The following is a 19,699-nucleotide window of genomic DNA, read 5'->3' on the forward strand; positions in this document are numbered from 1 at the left end:
GTAGAACAGAAGTTCTCAAAGTATCTTCCCTAGGCCAGCAATTCAGCATCACCTACCAACTTATTAAAAACACAAATTCTTAGGCCCACACAAGACCTACTTAATCCATCTCTGGGCATGGGGTCCAGGAAGTTGGGCTTCAACAAGCTCTTCAGGTGATTATCACGCACAGTAAAGTTTTGGAACATTGCAGAGTATTTAACAACAACCTACTGAGACTGTTTTCCATTCTAAATTTTTAAAAAGAATGTTACCATATAATATTCTACCTCCTTTTCTTAACATTACGCACCATACAAACTCATGCACACACACAAAAGTAACCTTCACTATCCAAACTCTCACCATCCTAAACAGAGTCAAATGTTTGGCTGAATCCCTCACAAATCCGAATTCTTGCTATGTATAATCCAAAATTCAGAAACTGAATACTATAGATCCAGATAATGTGATAGCCCTTGCCACTGAAAGAGATTCAGAGAACAGATACATGATATGAATTTGGGGTGGGTACATGGGTATTAACATATCCCAGAATATTACCAATGATTCTATCCTAAAGATTGGGATTAAAAAATATTTTATTTTTTTATTTTTGAGACAGGGTCTCACTCTGTTGCCCAGGCTGGAGTTCAGTGACTGGAGTTCAGTGGCGCAATCTCGGCTCACTGCAACCTCCGCCTCCTGGGTTCAAGCAGTTCTCCTGCCTCGGCCTCCCAAGTAGCTAGGACTACAGGTCCATGCCACCGTGACTGGCTAAGTTTTGTACTTTTAGTAGAGACAGGGTTTCACCATGTTGTCCACGCTGGTCTCAAACTCCTGGCCTCAGGTGATCAGCCCGCCTCAGATCCCAGAGTGGTGGGCTTACAGGTGTGAGCCACCGCGGCCAGCTAGGATTAGAAGATATTTTAATTTTTCTCTTCTACTTTTCTGAATTTTATAAATAATCTTCAAATATATAATTATTCTAAATTGAAACTTAAAATTTTAAGAAATAAATGCATATCGATCATGTCAAACTAAATGACATTATTTAGAGATACCTACATATATGGTAAAAAAAAAAAATAATGGAAAGCAAGAAAATGATGAAACAATATTGGGAGGAAAAAACATATTGCGAGGGGACAGTGATGATCTGGGGGTAAAAGTGAGGGACAAAAGGAGGGCAGAAAGGGGCAGATAGAGGGCTTCAGGCTTAGTAATGTTCTGTGTAAGCTAGTATGATAGGTTGCCTTCAAAAATGTCACCAACATTAGTCCCATCTCTATGGCATATGCCAATTCTCACATCGAGCCATGGAGTCTGTTTCCAGTCTTCTTCAAGGGGGCTGACTTCGTGACTTGCTTTGAACCACAGAATACAGCAGGAATTATGCCGAGTCATTCTTGGGCACAGGACTTTAGAGACTTGGCAACTTCTGCTTTCATCCTTTTAGGGTCTGGCTGTTGTGTGTCTCAGACTGGACTTCTGAATGCAGAGAGGCCACATGGACAATGAAAGGCCCAGACCAGAGTCCTACTGTTCCAGGCACCCAGGTGAAGTATGAGACATGTGAGCTGAATCTATCTTGGACATGCAAGCCCCCTGCTGAATGACTGGCCCTAGCTTACATCTCATGGATCAGAACCACCCAAGGTAGCAGCCAATCCACAGAAGCATGAGAGATAATAAATCATTGTTGTGTTAAGTCACTAAGTTTTGGGGTGCTTTTTTTCTTTTTAGGTACTGATAACTAAAAATTAAATTGTTTTATTTCCCATATCTTACATGTGATCATCTTTTGTAGGATTAAAGTTTTAATTTGTGTCATTTTTATCCACAGCAAATAATGTAATAGCAATTGTTCATATATTCAAAATACACAAATTGATTTTCTTGTGGAGCTTCAAAAAATCATTGGAGCAATAGCACGATCACTGCTTATCCATGTCAGTCCCCTTGTCATAATTAAGATTGGCCTGCACTTTCTTTTCTGTCTTACCTTTTGCCTTAACATTTTCATATTTGGATTACAACTTAGTAAAATGAAGAAGCATACCATTGAAAAAAATATTTTAGAACAGTTTGAATAGCACAGGCATTATCTGCAAAGATGTGAATACTGACAAGCTAAACCATCTGGAACTGGCGACTTTTTAGGAATACTGTTTTGACAACTTGATCAAATTCTTCCATGAATATTGTTCCAGGTAAGTTTTTTTAAATCTCTTTTTGAGTTAACTTGACTAATGTGTATTTTCCCTAAAAATATTCATTTCATCTCAAATTCATCAGAAAAAATATGCAGTATTCTCTTACGTATAAATAGACAATAGACTGAAATATGCATAATAAAGTAACAGGAAATATCTGAGTGTTAGAAAATTTTATATATTTATATACATATATCTTACATTTTTTATTTTCTAAATTTTCCAAAATAAATGTCATTTTCAAAATGAAAAAAAATTATGTGAAGAATAAACAAGAAACCATTGTGTAGCTTCTGTTCTAAGAATACGACAGCATCTAGCTTACTAGTCTGTCATGGCTAACAGAAACCAGTTATAAGAAAATGTGAAAACTGAATTATGTGACTTGACCACAATCTTTCCTTATGGTGGATTAGAGGTAACAATCTGTATTATTTGAACATTTGCCACTAACATGTACAAAACAGATTAACTATAAGAAACGAGACAAGCTAAGCTTTCATGAGATTTCATAAGAGCCCCAGAATAATGTTACTCCATCAACTCTAACAGTTTCATATAGACCACTTAACAGGACTGCTTTCTGATGCTGTTTATAATTCACTGTTGTCTCCAGCTTTGCGGAGGGCAGGATCTAGTTCCTCAGTCCAACAATATGCAGAGGACAAGCACACAAATACCATCCCTGTGGACACAATAATGCAGAAGCAACCACCCGGCTCCAGCCCACCCCTTGTTGCCATTATCATAATTTATGCATCCTTGGAGACTGGAGTATAAAACAATGATTAATGCTGAGAAAGTCAACAGCATCAAAGGTTTTGAACTGACCACTGGCCTTAAAGAAGAAAATCATAGTTCAGTAACACAAATGTTTACCAACCTGATATAAAGAATTAACTGAAAAATGAAATCACTTACCAAGCTACCACAATCATAACTATTATTGTCTTAATCCTTACACGTTTTGGCTTCCTTTTGTCTGGGTCTGGCTTTCTATGTCCCCATGTATAATCTGAGTTTTTATATATCTGTATAGCACTGGCTTTCTGTCAAACTGATAATACTAAAGCTTATAAAGTCACTAATGCAATAAAATTTAATAAGAGCAATAATTTGAGCTATCAGAGAATTTCATTATGACAAACACAATATAATGTTACTACCATCACTATATACTTTATATGAGACAGGTCCCAATACTAAATATTAACAATATTGAAGATATCTTTTCGACATAGTGGAAAAGGCCATGGTATACAACATATAGAAGTAAAAATACTTTGAAAATATACAGGTTAAAAATGGATACAGCCTCTATAGAAGGGGGGAAATTAGTAATCGCAGGAGCTTTTGTAGATGCATTTACAACTAAGGAGGATTCTAGGATCCTGAACCTTGTACTAAGTCAGCAAAGGTGGAATTACATTTCTTTAAAAATGGGATATACCCTCATTTAGCTGCACTAACTCAAACACAGGATTGCCTAAGGGCTACATGACACTGAGCTATTTGTTACAATGGTGGCTTTCAAACTTTTTTATCCATTGCCCACATTAAGACACATACGACGCCTACTACATAAACACATACGCACACAGAAAGTTTCAGAAAACTATACTTGTCCTTACTATTTTCCCTGATAATTGCTGTTTTATTCCATTTCATTTTTAGAAATTCACTTCAAGACCCACTAAACTGGCTTTATTACCCACCAGCAGGTCACAACCTATTGTTTAGCAACTACTTGTGGGCCTTTCTTAACACTTAGGATGGGGTTGGGGCGGGGCAGGGAGAAAAGAAAAGAGTATTACAAACCCACTATGTGCTATCTAATATATAGTAAGACACCTTTTGTGTCCCAATTTAAGTCTCACATCAACCCTATGAGGTAAGTAATGCTCGTTTATTTATTCATCCTTTCAACAAATACTTATTGCATACTTACTATGTGTCAGATACTGTGCTGAACTCGGGAACAACTGATCAGTGAATCAAACATAGTCTATACCCTCAAAAAACTAGTGTATGGAAGGAAAACATTAAATGCAAGGTAAACACAAAAAAGAAAAAGCACAGCATGCTTTATAAAAACACATAACAAAGAGATTCAACTTTGAGAAGAATTAAAAGGCTTCCCCACGAATTATCCCACGACTACGCTTGACGGATGCAAAGGAATTGGACAGGTAAAAGTAGGGAAAAGGAAGGTGGTCTGGGCAGACAGAACAGCACTGACTATAGGCAGACTTGAGGCAGGAAGGAATGTGGGTCAAAAGAAGAAAGAACAGAAGCCCAATATGTTGATCACTGAGCACAAGGGAGCCAGTGGTAAGAAATGAGGCCAGAGAAGGAAGCTTGTGCCAAGTCACACAGGGTCTCATGGGGCACACTAAGGACTGAGGACTTCATTCGGGTATAAAAGGAAGCCCCTGAGAAATTTTAAGCAAAAAGGAGTAAAAGGTAGGGAAAAGATCCCATGTGTCTTCCAAACATAACTCCAGCTGTTCTGTGGAGAATGGGGCAAAATGAAATAGAAGATTAGTTAGGTAGCCACAGTAGCCTGAATGGGAAATGGTGCAGGACTTGATGCAGGTGATGGCGTGGGAGCTGAAGGAAGTTAACCGACTTGAGATAAGATGGTAGAACTGAATGGGAAAGGTGAGTATGTAAGAGAAAAGAGACACCAAGAGAGATGGGGGGAGAAGAGAACAATTCCCAGGTTTCTGGCACAAGAAACTCTAAGAGGGGAACCCTGTAGAATAAGCAAAATTGGGAGAATGATCCTAAGTTTAATTTGAGATGTCTATGAGAAGAAAGTCAACAAGAGCCATTGAGTAGACACTGTGGTATCACGCACCTAATAAACGTCAGAACTGAAATCTGGCCGGGTCTATTTGACATGAAAATCAAAGTTCTTTCATAACACTGAAATGAAGATGAGAATTATCATGGTGATCAAGATGAATACAGTATGGCACCAGCTAACGTTTACTAAACATCTACAATGTGCTAGGTATTCACAGTAATCCTACTGAAGAAACCGAGGCTCAGAGAGGTAAAGTAGGGAGAATTTGACAAAGGAGCAGAACCAGGACTTAATCTCAGATGTAGACACACTCCAAAACTTATGCTCTTACACTCTAAACCACAGCACCACTCAACTCCAGAGTGGGGATAACAAGACCTTTAACTAGCAATCACTGGCTAACAACAGATTGACAGTTCTCTGAAGGTGGGGCAGTGGTGCTCTATTCATCTTTGTAAATTCTAACAGAATATCTCAGTAGTTGTTTGCTGAATGCGATGTGAAGAGATTATGTATAGTACTTGCTGGTAAATCAATTTTTTGATTTGGAAAATCACCAATGGACTACATACTGTTAACTTTTTTTTAATAATATACCTAATTTAAATTCAAAATACACTGGTAGCTTCAAAACTGAGAAAGCCAAAAAGTAAAGAAAAGAAAGATGTCAAAACGGCTATTTTTCCAAATGGGTGTTTATAGAGTTCATCTGATTTTTAAATAACACCAGTACTACTGTAAACTGTTAGTTTATTGGAAAAGAAAAAGCTTTAGCTATCTATTCTAGTGTAAGATTAAATCATTAGAAAATAAAATAAAACCTATCTCCTTACTAAAAGTTTACTGTTTTGGAGAAAAAGGTTAACTTCATTATGTGGTACCAAACAATAGAATAAAATTCATTTCAAGAACATAGGTTTTACCTATCTCTTATAAATTTTATTTAAAGCTAGAATGAGTAAAGTTAGTTCAAAGTTCATTTTAAAATATGTCATATAAGAAGGCCTTCTAAGAAAGAAAGCTCGGCTCAATTTACCCGATAAATAATGAATATTTTTTAAATGGGCAAGAAGCAAGTTACCATATTTCAGAGTCTAAGTGCCACCGAGAGTAAAATGCACCATTAGTCATGAAACACCAAAACAAAAAAGAAGAGAGAGCAATTAAAGTTTGCTACCATGGTTTCTTATGTAAAAATTAACTTACACTTATTGATACAGTTCTTTAGATTTTTTATACAATACTACTACACAAACATAAAAAGTAAAATATAAGCACAATCAATTAGTGAAAGTATTCATGTTCTCAGTGCTACTGGGAACAGTGATGTCACGGCTTTTCTTAAAAAAAATAATAAAAAGAAAAGAAAGAAAAGAAAAAAGAAGAAAAGCGCCACTACTGCCTCTGAGATTTTTTTCTTAAGCTGGTGACACCCATTCTGTAATGGATGCTGATCTTACTAGGGGGTGTCAACAGAAAATTTTCAAATGAAAATCAGGACTCATATTCCTTTCTCAAATGATCCTGAAATGTCAATGGTTGCAGGTGTCCAATCCTACCACCAGGACTAGCAGCCAAGTTCTCTCATGCCTAGGCAATGACATCACAACAGCTGCCTGGCTTGCAGTATAAGACCCCATCTACTGTTAGATGCATCAGGATTTCAGACCTTCACTCCAGGAGAAAATGCGTATCTTAAAAGCCAATATAAAATGGTAAACTGTATCTAATTCTGTAAGAGTGTATATTTATCACATGTAAAGTTTCATCTAGAAAGGAAGCTGTGGTTGACTGTAATTTTGTATCCAATTTTTCACTCCTCTTTTCTGGAGAGAATTATACACCCTTGCCTGTTGGCATGTGACTTACAGTGCCCTTCTCTGTGAAAGCAGTGGCCAAAGAAATGTGAATGCAAGTGGACTGTGCCAATTTGCAGCTAAAGCTTTATGAGCTATCACATGGTTCCATCATTTTTCTTTTTCTTCTGCCATGAGAAAAGGATGTCCCAGAGGAGGGCTGCTCTTTCAGCTTGGATACCTGAGTGAGGGTCAAAGCTGACCCTAAAGCAGAGCTATAACCAAAAGGTACTGTAGGAAAGTAATGACCTTTGTTTTTCTCAGTCCCCCGAGATTTCTGGGGTCCTTTTTGTTACTTTGCAGCATAACCTAGGGGAAGTTAACTAATACAGAAGATCCTTGACATGAACTATGGACTCTAAAAATTATTTCCACAACCTGGGCAACATAGTGAGACCCCTACTTACACAAAAAATACAAATATTAGCCAGGTGCAGTGGTTTGTGCCTATAGTCCCAACTTCTCAGGAGGCTGGGGTTAGAGGACTGCTTGAGCCTGAGAGGTGGAGGATGCAGTGAACCGTGATCATTCCACTGCACTACAGCACAATGACAGAGCGAGGTCCTGCCTCTGTAAGAATAAAAATAAAATAAATAAAAAGTATTTCCTAATGTCCTGGGCCAGAAAGACTCCTATAAGCCACCATGTTCTCCCCCATGCCCTTCCAGCTCCTTCACCTTACTTCCAGAATACTTGTATCAAACGATTCCTCACACCACATTCCATGCTACCCTTGATTCTCTTGGCTGAGGTTCTCAATATTAGCTCTTCCCTTTTCACCCTGCCTCTCAGACATGGTTCAAGATACCATCTTCCCTTGGCTTCCCATCTAATTAAACCTGTTCTCTACTCTGTCCCATCTGCCATGTTCCCAAAACCTGCAACTTCTGCACAGCCCTGTGGACAAGCATCTCACTCATTTATCAGGTGTGAGGATTAAGCACCAACTAGATTCTCTTAGTGGGAGGCCTACCAAAAAGCATTTTTTAAACTCCTCTTTTAAACTGATGATGGGACAAAGCACTATAGAAACAGACAATGAAATACAAAGTATGACTCTAGAAATAATAACGTAAACCTAACTTAAAGCTAGAAAATAACTTCTATAATTCCAACAAACCTATGATTAATTATACAGTGTGGATTTAAAAGTATACATCTACATGTAGAGACCTTAAAAAAAAAATCAAAGCTGGTAATGTATGACAAATTCCTGAAAAAAATATTTTTCCATTGAAAAAGAGCTCAACACAACTCAACTAATTATGTGGGAGGATTCATATGCAGTTATTCATGCATTTAAAATTAATTATAGGTTTTCTGTAGTCTACATTACACATATACACCCACATCATATGCATCCTATTTGGCCTCTTTTCTCTTTCACTTATAGTTACTGTATACCTGCCTTATAATGTTACGGTACTTGTTAGCCTAAAGTCCTAAATCTGAAAGAAAAGAAGAACTAAAATAAGATTATTTAGTGCCTTAGGAAAAAGATTTTGTTATGATCTTGAATAATTTCATTAATGGATTTAGGCATTAGTTACCTCATAAGGAAAATGGGGATATTACTATCTTCCTCACAGAACGAATGTTATGTTTAGGAGCTATTATAACAAACACAGACCACTGCCTGACTAGAGAGCTCTTTCCTAAAAAGGCTAGCTGGATTTCCATTTCCAGTAAAGGTGAACTAGGATTTATAACACTGTTCACATTTTTTAAAAATAGAACACATAAATAAAAACAACTGTTCAAAGGCAACAAAGCATTACACCCCCCTGAAAAAATCATATATATATTATATATCTTATATATATATGAGATACATATATACATACACACATACACACACACACACACACACAGAGAGAGAGAATTACACAGAATAATAAAACTCAAAAAAAAAAATTTTTTTAGGCCGGGTGCAGTTGGCTCACACCTATAATCCCAGCATTTTGAGAGGCCAAGATGGGCAGATCGCCTGAGCCCAGGAGTTCGAGAACCACCTGGGCAACATGAAGAAATCCCATCTCTACAAAAAATACAAAAATTAGGTGTGTGTGGTGGCATGCACCTGTAGTCCCAACTACTCAGGACGCTGAGGTGGGAGGAACACCTGATCCTGGGAGGTGGAGGCTGGTGATGCAGTGAGCCATGATCATGCCACTGCACTCCAGCCTGGGCAACCAGAGTGAGACCCTGTCACACACACACACGTACACACAGACACAAAATTCTAGCATTTAAGAACATGTTTCTCCCAAGGATATGGGCTGATTACTGAAGAGGTAACTAAGAGGCTCAAAGGGGATCAGAGGTTTCAAATCCCCAACAGGATGGAGAGGACAAAACTGTAATTTTTTGCAGGACCCACAGAAGAGAAGAGGTCTCAGTAAGTGTTTTAGGCTTTGGGTTGGACCTCAAATAATTATACCTCATGAGAAGGGTAAAAAGAAAATAGATGAATCCTCAGAGACTAAGCCCATCTTCAAATCACCTAAATCCCTAATTGGGAAGGAAGGATGGATAGAGAAGGGGATGAGACAATTGCTAGCATGACTAGCCTTAAAAAACAAAATTAATATAAATCCTCTCTGGAGGAGGAAAATATTACCCTAGACCTTAAAATATATCTGTAGTTTTGAATATACAACAATTGGCACTGAATAAAAAATAACCAAGCAAACAGGGGCAAAAGAAAGGTGACAATGGAGATTCAAAGCAATAGAAACAGACCCAAAAGGGATTCAAATAACACTGGCCTCAGACACAGACACTGAAATAACTTTGCTCAACATGAGAAAGAAAGAAAGAGGTAGAAGGGAGAGAGAGAGGGAGATAAGATGGAAGACAGAGGGGAAGAAAGTTTTAAAAGATTGAGAATTTTGCATAAAATTAAAACTGATAAATTAGATTTTAGAACTAAAAAAAAAATGAATTAAAAACTCAGTGGACAGGTTTCACATAAAATTAGATTAGTTGAAGAAAAAAGCTAGTGAACAGATAGGTCAGAAAAAAATACCCAGATTAAACCCAAAGAGATAACACTGAAAAACCAAAGGGAGAGTAAGTTATACATGAACTACTGTGACTAGGTCTAATTTGTATGTCATTGGAGTCCCAGAAAAAAAAAAAAAGAGAATTGGCTTACAAGAAATAATAAGTAATGGTAAGAAATACCCAAAATTAATACCAAAAAATCAGATCCCAGATTCAAGAAACACTCTAAACCTCAAGCAGGACAAATGCAAAGACAGCAACACCTGCACTAATCATAGCGCAACTGCTAAAAATAAAAAATGAAAAAAAAAAACTTAAAAGTAGCCAAAAAAAAAGAAAACAAAATTACCATTGAAGGAACCCATAAGACTTACAGAGGACTTTCCAGCAGAAACAATGTAAGCCAGAAGACAATGAAATGGTATTTTAAAGATCCTGAAAGAAAGTAAATGCCAATCTAGATTTATATACCCAATGAAAAATCAAAAACCAAAGTGAGATTCTGACAAGAAGGTTTCAGAACTGTCATATGGTTTCTAAAACTCTGAATTCCCAAAGATAGGGCTCTCTTTTAGGACAAGGACCTACAGTGAAGTGAAGCTTCTGGAAGTAAAATCAAAATTGAACAGTATAGAGACCATAGAACTGAAGTAAAGAAAAAGTTCAGGAAAAGGCAGGAGAAGGAAACAGAGCCAGGCAAGATTAGGTTGCAAATTACACGATTTTAAGCATCACAGGAAACCTTCACAAGAGATAGCTCAGTGAAGTATAACAGTTACCTACTTCTCCTCCTAAAAGTTCAGAAAAACTAATTTCACATATAAATGAGCAATAAACAAGTGTTAACGTAAGATCCTATAGGAAGTTAACACTTGTTTATTGCTCATTTATATGTGAAATTAGTTTTTCTGAAAAATCAGAATAAGATTCAGACTAATGTCCCTAGAGACAATGAAAGCATGATAGACAAACATCAACACAAAATAAAAACTGTAACCTTCCTTTCAAATTAGTTAAAATACTTTAAGAAAATTACACATGACATGAAATAATACAAAAATCAGAATTACAAAAATGTAAAAATGAGGTGATAAACTCAGGAAAAAAAGTCAGACTTAAATGAAAAATATCATTTCCAATATGAAAACCAATTAGAGAAAACACAGTAACAACAACAACAACCCACAACAGATAATGCCTTAAGAGAAACAGAAGGTAAAAGGAGATAAATTCAAAAAATCCTGAGGAAATAGCTAAAAAGGATTCAAAGTAAAGTGACAAATATTGAAGACAGGAAAAGAAAATCAAACAGATGGATAATAAAGGGCAAAAGAAGAAATCAAAAGCAAGGAAACAAATACAAAAAGAAAACTGATACAAGAGATAGAAAACCTGAATAGGCATAATAACTATTAAATAAAGGGAACACATAATTAAGACATGTTTAATGAAGAAAACTACAAGCTCTTACGGCTTCATTAGTGAGTTCTTCCAACCTTTTAAGGAACAACACATGTCAACATCACACCAAATTTTCCAGAGAATAGAGAAAGAGGAATCATTCGTTTTATGAGGCCAGTAAAACCTTGATACTAAAATCTAAGGACAATGCAAGAAAGGAAATTTATCCCTCATTTAAACATTGATGTGAAAATTCTAAACAATATTTTAGCAAAAGGAATGCAGCAATATATTAAAGAATAATACATGACAACCAATTTGAGTTTATTCCAATAACACAAAGGAGATGTCTTAATCTGATAAAGGGTATCTATCTTAAAAAAACTGTGTCTCACCTGAATGTTCATCAAAATGGATAAGCAAACTGTAATATTTATACAATGGAATACTACTTACCAATAAAAAGAATAAATTGCTGATAGGTGAAGCAATATGGATGATTCTCAAAAAATCTTTATGTTGAGTGAAAGAAGCCAGAACCAAGAGAATTCCATTTCTATAAGGAAATGCTATAGAATACCATTTCTATAAGGTTTAAGAAAAGCAAAACTAATATATGGTAACATACATCAGAACAGTTGTTGTCTCTGGTGGGGTAAAGGAATTGGAAATAACTAGAAGAGTATATGGGAAACTGAGTTACATCTTGATTGAGGTGTTAATTACACAGGTGTATACATGTTTCAAAATTAAAACTGTATGCTTAAGATGTGTTTATTTTACTATACGTGAATTATAAATCAATCAAAAAACTCAATTAAAAAACCTATAGCCACCATTGTACTGAAAGGTGAAATGTTGAAAGTTTTCCCTTCAAAACAGAGAAAACAGGGCCGGGCACAGTGGCTCACACCTGTAATCCCAGCACTTTGGGAGGCCGAGGGGGGCAGATCACCTGAGGTCAGGAGTTCAAGATCAGCCTGGCCAACATGGTGAAACTCCATCTCTACTAAAAATGCAAAACAATTAGCCAGGCATGGTGGCAGACACCTGTAATCCCAGCTACTCGGGAGGCTGAGACAGGACAATCACTTGAACCTGGGAGGCAGAGGTTGCAGTGAGCCGAGATCACACCACTGCACTCCAGCCTGGGTGACAAGAGTGAAATTCCATCTCAAAAATGAATTTAAAAAAAAAAAAAAACAGAAAAGAATAGGAATTCCTGCCATCATCAATCCCATTAAACATTATACTGCTGGTCCTAAGCCCATGTAATAAAGAACAAGAAAGGAAGGCATAACGATTAAAAGAGGAAATAAAACTATTATTTGCAGACAACATGATTGTGTCTGGAAAAAACACAATATTTACAGATAAATTATTGGAATCAACAAGACAGCTTAGCAAATGTGCTGGATACTACGTCAGGTTTCAAAATTTAACTATATTTCAACACATCCACAAATATTTAGAGTATGAAATTCAAAGATTCTATTTACAATAGCAGAGAACACCAAATGCCCAGAAACAAATATAATGAAAATAAGCAAGACTTATATACGAATATCTATAATAAGTGAAAGAAATGACAGAAGGACCTAAATTACATAAAGGAATCTGTCATGTTCATTATACAGTCTTCATGTGAAGACCAAATATGTAAATAATCAAATCTCCTCACATTTATATCAATTCAATGAAATCCCAATACAAATCTTAGCAAGGCACTTTAAGGGAAATTAACAAACCAATTCAAAAATTATATGAAACTACAAAGACCAATAATAACCAAGAAAAAACTTTTAATAATAACAAAATGGGAAGACTTAGTCTACTAGATATTAGAACTCATTATAAAGCTTCAATAATTCATTCAGCTGGTAGTGGTACAATAAAGAGACCAGGAAGAGACCCCTGCATACATGGACATTTGATTAATGAAAGTGGCAATGCAGAAAAGTAGAGAAAGGACGATCTTTGCAATAAATAGTGCCATGTCTACTGAAGATTCATATAGAAAAATAATAATAATCCCAGCACTTCGGGAGGCTGAGGTGGGCAGATCAACTGAGGTCAGGAGTTCAAGACCAGCCTGGCCAACATGGTGAAACCCCGTCTCTACTCAAAAGTACAAAAATTAGACGGGCATGGTGGTGGGCAACTGTAATTCTAGCTACTCGGGAGGCTGAGGCAGGAGAATCTCTTGAACCCTGGAGGCGGGAGGTTGCAGTGAGCTGAGACCATGCCACTGTACTCCAGCCTGGGTGACGGAGTAAGACTCCATCTCCAAAAATAAAAATAAAAAAACAATAATAATAATAAGTGAGGTGATGGACATGTTGATTCACTTGATTTAATCATTCCACATTGTACACATACATCAAAACATCACACTGTACTCTATAAAATATATAAAATTATGACGTCAATTAAAAATAATATTAATTTTTAAAAGAGTGGAAAGATAAGGCACAGAGTGGAAAATAAATTATAGCACATAACCAAATAAACTATATCTAGAGTACACAAAGAATTCCTTAAAAATAACAACAAAACAACATAGCCAAATAACCAGCAGGTACATTAAAAGATGTTCAGCTTCACTGGTAATCAGGAAAATGCAAATTAAAACCAAAGCAAAATATACTACACATTCATTCAGAATGGCTAAAATTTAAAAGACCTTTAATAGTAAGTGTTGGTGACGATATAGAGCAAGAGGAGCTCACACAGCAGATGAGGATGCAAATCAGTTCCACCACATTGGAAAACTTGGCATTTTATGCTAAACATATACATACACTATGACCCAGAAATTTCACTCCTATGTACATACCAAACAAAAGTGGGAGTATATAAACACCAGATATATTCACTATAATGTCATAGCTGCATTATTTGAAATAACCAAAACCAAAGGGGAAACATAAATGTCTACAGACAGTAGAATGGATCAGTTGTGGCATATTCATATTATGGAATAGCGTATAGCAATGAAAAGGAGCAAACCACAGTTGCACACAACAAGGATAGTCTCACAAATATAATTGTTGAGCATAAAAAACCAAGTAAAATATTAAATATACTCATGACTCCATCTATATAACTCCATGTATATATGTTCAACGACAGGTAAAAATGATCAATGTTATTAGAAGTTAAGATAATGGTTTTAGCTGGGCACATTGGCTCACACTGTAATCATAGCTACTCAGGAGGGTGAGGTGGGAAGACCATTTGAGGCCAGGAGTTCAAGACTAGCCTGGGCAGCACGGCAGGAAATTAGCCAGGTTGGGGGTCTGGGGGAGCAGTCATGCCTGTAGTAACGACTACTCAGGAAGTTGAAGTAGGAGGGTTCTCTGAGCCCAGGAGTTTGAGGCTACAGTGTGCTATGACTATGCCACTGCACTCCGGTCTGAACAACAGTGAGACCCCATCTCAAAAAAAAAAGGAAAGGAAAGAAAAAAAAACAAAAGGTAATGGTTCTCTAATTGAGGGAGTGGTGTTTGGAAAGACACATAAGGATGGCTGGCAAGATGCTTATTAATGTTCTATGTCTTGAACTGGATGTTTTAACTTTGTGATAATTTATCAAGCTGTTAACTTGTATTTGTGCATTTTTCTGTTTGTTCCTTTTTTTATGTTATAAAAAAGTTTTTCTAAACATAAAAATAAAAAGTTAGCTGGAAAAAATTAGAATTTTACACTTTTTGGCAGACAATTTTTTTCTCCACAAATTCCTTGGGGGGAAAAATGTGAAATTTCCTATAATGATCAAATGAGAACCCTGCCAATTCCTAATTCCCAGGACATACTGAGCTTTTTTAGGCATAATATATGAATTTCAGAAATGGTTAGAAAAAAAAAAAGTCATCATGAGCTTCACTAGCAGTAAATATTCCTGAATTTGCCTCCATGTTTGATTTAATTATTTCACTGGGAAAAAGAAATAGCCCATATATTTTTCTGCACCTAAGCTGTCTAGTAAGCAAACGAGAGATATTCACTTTTCAGATTTTAGGAATATCTTTTGTATTGATAACTCACACCAATGGGTCTTAAAACCAGGTTCAGGCCGGGCACGGTGGTTCATGCCTATAATCCCAGCACTTTGGAAGGCCAAGATGGGCAGATCACAAGGTCAAGAGATCGAGACCATCCTGGCCAACACACTGAAACCCCATCTCTAACAATACAAAAATTAGCTGGGCATGGTGGCACATGCTTGTAGTCCCAGCTACTCGGGAGGCTGACAGGAGAACTGCTTGAACGTGAGAGGCAGGGGGGTTGCAGGAAGCCGAGATCCCGCTGCTGCACTCCAGCCTGGCAAAACAGCGAGACTCTGTCTCAAAAAAAACAGGCTCAAAGAGAATACAGTTGTCTATTTTTTATTATCACTACTGTTAAATGAACAAACGCTTGATTTTTAAATCCTTGATACAAATTGAGACATTTGATATATCTTTGCCAAAAGAAAATAGATAAAAGGAATCTACCTCCTCCGCAATTCAGCAAGCACCAAAAGAAGTTAATTTATTCAACACATAAGGGTCACAAAAGAATAATAAAAGCAGTCATCATTTACTGAGCTTTACTGTGTTCTGGACACTTGCTAAGTATATAAGAAACTCACTTCATCCTCACAACAATACTATGAGGAGGAATAAATTATTTTCCCCCATTTTACAGATGAGGAAATTGAGGCTTAGAGACATCAAATAATTTGCACAATTAACAAAGCAAGTAGCAGAGGCAGCTTTCAATCAGTTCACTGGTTTGGTGTGAAATACCTGATTTCTATTTTCTACTTTGTGTCTTTTTTTATTTTAAAATTTTAAGCCTAAGGACTATGAAATGCAGAGAATATGTGTGTATAAGCTTACATATATACACACGCATAGGGATTTTAAAGGCCCCAAACTACTCACACGTCATAAGCCCTGTATATAGCTCTGCACCAGAACAGAGCTTAGGTTTTCTCCAAGAAACAAAACGACTTCTCAATGATAGACGAGCAAGCCAAAGCACCGCATATAGTAAGTCTACAAAGCATTAACTGGATTAATTAGCAAGGGATTTGAGAAGCAGCTTGGAGCTAGGAAACCAAAACACTAAATTGTTTAAATACTTTGGCAAAAGATCAAGGTTTCTAGGCAGCACTGGGTCTCCTTCCATCCTTTTCGTTCCAGGTTTTAACACATTTAACCTGTCTGAGGTAGTTTTTCATGAGATATGAATGACATTGTCAAAATACCAAAAAGAAAAGAGAATTTAAAAAATACTGCAAGCTGTTACCAATTCTGCCAACAGGCAAGAGCCCAGGCAACATTAATTACAAATCAATCGCTTAGGACATAAACAGCTCTTACCACTGGTAAACTCTCCCTCTAAAATAACTTGCTCTAGAGGAAAAAAACAAAGCAAATGTCTCTTCTATTATACTTGGTGAACTAATCAGGACAAAGAAACAAAGTAAAACAGGAGAAAATGCACCAAATAGCAAACGTGAAAAAGGAATCCTAGCTAGATGAACGCCCGGAATGCTACCAGAATAGCACTGTCATTTAGAAATAACGAAGAGGAAGTGGTCAGGGTAGGGACACTAGCTGAATGGGTTTCTGGTTTCCAGGAAGTAAGAATTTTTACAACGCAGCTGATTTTCACAAACACATATGGCAGCAAATTGATAAAAGAAGGCTTTCAACAATACAATCATGGGAGAGGTAGGGGGAATCTGTGTCCCTCTAGTAATGAAGGTAGTTTTATAATGGTCAAGCACACTCATCACAGCCCTCACCACCACCACACACAACTATCCAATCTAATAATACACTTCAAAAATCAAAGGATCCTTCCAGAAGTCTAGTTCATCTAGACCCGATCCACAAACTACTATTAGCTTCCTTAACTCTTTATCTTGGATATCTGCATTTTCCTCTTGATTTCCAGGGGGAAAAAATTGCAAAAACCTAAGTACCTTTCTACTGCAAAAACTCTCAAAACACACTTTTCCACCACACACTTCATTCACTCCGATAGAAAAAAAATTAGTAGAAAAGAATCACTAACTTTCCCTCACAATACATTCTGACTTCTGTTAGGTCCTTTGGATTTCCTGAGGATATGGTAAAAAGTGGTATATGGTACATATGCTATATAAAAGTGGGGAGAGCTTCAGCTATGAAGCCTGGCAAAAATGGGACGGTTAGGGGTCATTTTCTTAACCTCCCTCAATAAAATGAGGAAGAAGGGCTATCTCGGAATTTGAGAATGAAAGATCTATGTGTAAAGCATCCAGCAGGGTGTCTGACACACGGTAGGTGCTTGGCAGTTACTATTATTATTTCTCCTTGGTTCCGGGGACATGGTATGTTAAGTTTCAGGATAACATAAACTCTTTCCTGAACCAGAAATTTTATTGACAATTAGATAAACAAGCTGCTGGCAGATTATGGTAGGGTGCTATCTGTTGATCTTGAACAAAATTTACCTCAGTATGTCCAGGGCACCGTCTCCAAAGGTTTCACAACACTCTCACATCAACTGTGCACTTTCATAAAATAACTATGAGGAAAGGCTAATGGGCAATAATACCCCTGGGCTCGCATATGAATTAACAAGACTGAAGGAAATCAGGGAGTTCACAGTGCAGCCAAGCTCACACAAATTTCTTGACTATGGGTATTTTATTCACCAGACTTGGCTTACCATGAGAGAAAAAGTAACACAAGTTCATTTCTTCAATCAAATTATAGAGGGGAAAATGTGGTTAAGAAGAAAAAAGCTAATATAGTTTTTTACAAAAATAAAAAGGAGAGGATATATAATAAAATACTGAAAGAAAGGTGGCCAAAAAGGTGGTTAGGTAAAATATATTATAGTTTGAGTCTAAGTTTTTAATATTTCATATTAGAGAATTTTTACGTGACTTAATATCACATGCTATTCATTTCAAATTTGAGGAAATACTAAAATGTTAATGCATATAACAAATTTTTATACATCATTTTTAATGTTATCTTACAAATCAAAGTTGTTTATTCGCATTACAAAATTTACCAGACTTTTTCAAAAGAAGTTCATTCCCTTTCTGTTTCATTTAACAGAGAATAATTTACAAAAATAATAATATAAAATGTTTTGGGTTATTTATTGTATAAAATAGGCTACAATACAACTACATTTCTGTTATCTTCTATAGTTCTCCTACTAAACATATATTGAATACCTACTATGAGGAAAGTACTCTGAATATCTCATATTATTACATTTCTTATGCCATTAAATTCTCAAGATAATAAAATAGGCAGGGGATAGTAATTCCATATTACTGATGAGAAAACTGAGATCCAAAAAGGTCAAGTGCCTTGTCCAAGTCAGTTTACTGGGCAAGAAAGGGTCAGGATTTAAACTCCTCCCAACCAAGGATAAAGCCTGTATATCTTATGTTTTGCATACTGCTTTCTATGTTCCTAGATTCTCTGCAATTAGAATAATCAAAGGGATCCCACCATTCCACTACATTCACAGACAACAGTGTCTCATCACTCAACAAAGATACTTCACAATTAGCACCCCCTTGCCTGCTCCAAAGAGGATCGAGCATCTTTCAACAAACCAGGTCAAGTTAAAGGAGAAAACACAACTTCAGAATAGTCTTGTTGCATTAGCAATAACCCAGAAACAACCAGATACCTATCCAGGGGTAAGGTATGGACACAAACATTATATGTATGTAGTTGTTCTGAAAACTGAAAAACCAAACTACTTTAAAATTACTGTTCAACCAGATACTACTATCCAGGGTTAAGGTATGAATAAAAATGTTATACATATGTAGTTTTTCTGAAAACTGAGACACCAAACTATTTTAAAATTATTGTTCAACACTATATAAAGAAAGGCTAAAAGCACAATTTGGGAGCCCTGATTCTATCAATGGTAATCTCAACCTAAACCTCAAGGTCAGCACTTCTTTACTTAAAGAAAAGGAAAAAATTAAGAAAGTTGAGAACCTGCCCAAATGTAAAGACCAAGAAAACCAGTGCTAGTCTACTTTGACTTCAGCTAATCCAACCTGATGACATGAAACATATAAACCAATGTAATTTCTACATCATTCTGACACTGCTCCTGTACATGTTGTGGCAAAAAGACTGTACTATTTCTTTCATTCCTCCTATGAAACCTCTATGATGGGACCCATTAATAATCCCATTTTTAAAATAAAAATATGAAACAGCTTGTACATCCTATCATCACACAGCTTATAAACTGGCTATACCAGAACCAGAATTTCACCAAGCCATACTATTGCAAAACGTTGTTCCAACAGAGAAGTTGAGCATTCCAGAAACACAGCCTAACCATTAACCTTAAGCAGAGGTACTATAGACAGAGGCAGCACAGTACAGGCCTAGAATCGAATCAAC

General features: G+C 36.5%; 1 protein-coding gene across 12 annotated transcripts in view; it reads right to left on the reverse strand.

Moving 5' to 3' along the window:
- DENND1A (DENN domain containing 1A) overlaps positions 1 to 19,699 on the reverse strand; it is a 543,199-nt gene that overhangs the window by 433,399 nt on the left and 90,101 nt on the right. The gene's annotated exons all lie outside the window — the stretch shown is intronic.

The sequence above is a fragment of the Chlorocebus sabaeus genome, chromosome 12 (genome assembly GCF_047675955.1).
Source record: "Chlorocebus sabaeus isolate Y175 chromosome 12, mChlSab1.0.hap1, whole genome shotgun sequence".
NCBI lineage: Eukaryota > Metazoa > Chordata > Mammalia > Primates > Cercopithecidae > Chlorocebus > Chlorocebus sabaeus.